The sequence below is a fragment of the Vombatus ursinus genome, unplaced genomic scaffold (assembly GCF_900497805.2).
Source record: "Vombatus ursinus unplaced genomic scaffold, bare-nosed wombat genome assembly UNPS02014792.1, whole genome shotgun sequence".
NCBI classification, from domain to species: Eukaryota; Metazoa; Chordata; class Mammalia; order Diprotodontia; family Vombatidae; genus Vombatus; species Vombatus ursinus.
The window spans coordinates 15775315-15779370 of NW_020954570.1; positions in this window are offsets into that span (position 1 = coordinate 15775315).

A 4056-nucleotide genomic window follows, 5' to 3' on the forward strand; every position below is an offset into this window, starting at 1 on the left:
AAGAACAAGAACAAGAACAAGAACAAGAACAAGAACAAGAACAAGAAGAAAGGAAGCTTGATTTCATCCAGGGGAAAATTCCCTAAAATCTCAGAAAAGTTGGAAATCTGGGAAATTTTAAGGAGCTAGCTTATCTGTATATTTTTGCTTCCTAAGTCTATTCTATTTCTCTTAGAATTTCTCCCTGAAGAGTGTCTAGTACTATGTGTGCTGTATTTCCAATCTGGAAGGAAGAAGTTTTTTTTTTTTTTCCTTTCCCAGACTCTTCTGCTAATTTAGCACCTCATGAAGATGTGCAATGTTGAATAATATTTCTCACCACCGATGAGGACAGTCTTATGTGAATGCCCAAGTGCGTACCCAGGATTACACCTGTTTGCAGCTATAGTAAGTAAAGAGAGACATATTGGGAGATACTGTGATTAAGGAATCAGGAGGCCCAGGGTATCTGAGAATTCGTCAACATGCATAATAAATTTCCCAAGTATAAAGACAGGGGTGAGGATTAAGAGAGAAGCTGAGCTAGTTCACAGTTGCTATTAGTTTGAGGAATAGTCACAAAAATTGAATAATTTAAATGCAGAACAGGCTTAATGTCTGCAAAGGTAGATATATATATGTATATGTATATGCACATATATATGCACACACATCTGTCTATATGTATATACATGTCTGTCTATATGTATGTATGTATTTTATATATGTCTATGTCTGTGTATCTCTGTATGCATATATATGTCTATATGTATGTGTGTGTATATATACATATATTATACACACGTCTTGTTGTTTTCACTTGCCTAGATTCATTCTCAGATTTCATTCATATTAGACCCAAAACATTTGTGTCCCCCAAGATACAAGTAGTCAGATCCACACAGTGCTATATTTTCTTTTAAACTGGAATCCTAGGGACAGCTTGGTGGCACAGTGGTTAGAGCATTGGCCCTAGATTCAGGAGGACCTGAGTTCAAATCCAGCTTCAGAGACATAATACTTACTAGCTGTGTGACCCTGGGCAAGTCACTCACCCCCATTGCCTAACCAAGTTAAAAAAAAAATAAAAAATAAACTGAAACCCTAGTTCTTCCTCTTCTCAAAATGATATTGGGAATCAAATATCCCATGAGGAATTAAGCAGGATTTTTCAGAGAATTTCTAATCCTAATCCGAATGACACATGTGGCAGAAATGTAGCCATTGCTGGTCAGGAGACACCAATCAAACAATAGGCTTCGACAAGAAGATTCTCTATAGCAGTGGCTTTGAAACTTTTTTATTACAGAGCACTTGTACACTCTTAAAAATCATTTAGCATCCCCAAGACCTTTTGTTTGTGTAGGTTAAAGCTATTGATGTTTAATTTATTAAAAATTTAAAATTTGACACTTCCAGGAGCCAAGATGGTGGAGTAAGAATTAGTCGTTCTCATCCTCTCTTATTGACTTCTGAAAGACCAGAAAATATCCCTCCAGGAAAAATCCTGGAATAGCTTAGCCACCAGAAGATGGGGTACAGCATTCCTGTAGCCCAGGAAGCTTAGGGGATTAACAGGAAAGGCCCCTCTTGCTCTGGGGGTGGAGGAGCAGTACAGGACTGGAGGTGCCCCAGAAAGCCAGCGGCAAACACCACCTCACCAAACCAAACTGAGTACCAAGGTGGTGGAGTAGGCAAGTGCCAACACCAGTACCCTCCAGTGCCTCAGCACAGGGTAAACACCAGATCACCAGCTCAGAAAACCACCATGTGTGCTGGTGTTCTCTAGCAACTAAATCTCTCAGTGCTTCAGCACAACTACAGGCTGGCAGACATACTCTAGCGACCAAACACTTGAGTGCTTTAAAGAAGCCTGGTGAGCATGTGTCTTCCAGGGGCCAGACCTACCACTCCCACCCCCAGAACTCCAGTGCTGCTGACATCTCTCAGTACCAAGTAACCAGCCAGATGAGAACAGCTGCCAACTGCCAACACCTGAGGCCCTAGCACACAAAACCAGTGACCAAGTCCTGAGCTCCCAGCACAAAATGCCTGGCAAAAGAGATCCAAAAAGCCAATGAGGAGAAGAATGCCTCAAGAAGCAGAATTGGCCAAATGGAAAAGGAAGTTCAAAAGCTCACTGAAGAAAATACTCCCTTAAAAACTAGAATGGAGCAAATGGAAGTTAATGACTTGATGAAAAGTCAAGACATTGTAAAACAAAACCAAAAAAATGAAAAAATAGAAGACAATGTTAAATATCTCATTGGAAAATAACTGACCTGGAAAATAGATCCAGGAGAGATCACTGAAAAATTATTAGACTACCTGAAAGCCATGATCAAAAACAGAGTCTAGACATCATCTTTCAAGAAACTATCAAGGGGGCAGAGCCAAGATGGTGGAGTAAAAGCAGTGACTTGCTTGAGCTGTCCCCCAAACCCCTCCAAATACCTATAAAAATGGCTCTAAACAAGTTCTAAAGCAGCAGAACCCACAAAAAGACAGAGTGAAACAAATTTTCAGCCAAACACAGTCTGGATGGTTGATCAGACAGGTATATCACACCGGGCGGGGAGAGGAACACAGTTCGGCATGGGTGCGCAGGTTGCAGCGAACCTGGAGCAGGCCTCAGAGGACTGAATCTCTGGGCAGCTGTAGTGGTTTGCAGACTTCTCAACCCATGAACACCAAAAACAACTTAGAAGGTCAGTGGGAAAAGTATGTTTTGGGCGGTGCTGAGAGAGAAGGATGGTGAGGTTCCAGCCCCTTTCCCCAAGGTTGGCAGGGCAGCAGCAGCAGCTGCCTCCTGAGCTTCTGGCCCACAGACTGAGGGGGAATCGAGGGACTGATCAGGGGGGTATTGCAGGGATCTCTCTGCTGGTGCAAGATTCTCTTGCTTTGCCCGTGCTTGGATCTGGGTCACAGTTCTGGGTGGCAGTCCTGGGGTGAGGGGGAGCTCTGGCGGTGGAGCTTGTAGTGGTTGGGGAGAGGAAACCCTCCTCAAAGTTCCAAGACAGAAAAGAGTGCTCATAGATGAGAGCACAGGCGAAGAAAGGAGTTAACACCTTGCCCTTGATCATAGCACCTTGGAAGAACTGAAAATTTACACGTCCCTAGAAGTATTTCTGAAAACAGCTGCATAAAACCCCTGAAGCTTGGGACAGTACATTCTCCACACTGGAAACAGACTCCTATTTTATCATAGAGTTTATAGCTCAAATAATTGGCTGAAATCATGAGCAAGCAGCACAAAAAGAATCAGACTATATTATCTTACTTTGATGACAAAGAAGATCAAAACATACAACCAGAAGAAGATAACAAAGCCGAAGCTCCTACACCCAAAGCCTCCAAGAAAAATATAAATTGGTCCCAGGCCATGGAAGAGCTCAGGGACAGGGTCAAAAGAGAGGATAGAATAAATGGGGGGGGTAGGATAGGATGAAGGGAAATATACTTAGTTTTTCACAACAGGACTACTGTGGAAGTGTTCTGAATGACTACACATCTATAACTTGTATCGAGATGCTTGCCTTTTCAATGAGGGTGGGTGGGGAGGAAGGAAGAGAGAAAATTTGTAACCCAAAGTTTTAAAAACACATGTTAAAAATTTAAAAAAAAGAATAAATAAAAAAATTTTTAAAATGGAGGCAGAAAAAAAAGAAATTATCAAAGAAAACTGCTCTGATATTCTAGAACCAGAGGGTCAAACAGAAATGGAAAGCATCCACCAATCATTTCCTGAAAGAGATCCCTAAAGCAAAACTCCTAGGAACGTTAGAGTCAAATTCCAGAGCTCCTAGGTCAAGGAGAAAATATTGTAAGCAGCCAGAAAGAAACAATTTGAGTATTGTGGAAACACAATCAGGATAACACAAGAGTTAACAGCTTCTACAGTAAGGGACTGGAGGGCTTAGAATATGATATTCTGGAGGTCAAAGGAGATAGGATTACAATCAAGAATCACCTACCCAGCAAAACTGAGCAGTATATACTCCTTCAGGGGAAAAATGGATATTCAGTGAAATAGAGGACTTTCAAGCATTGTTGATGAAAAGACCAGAGCTGAATAGA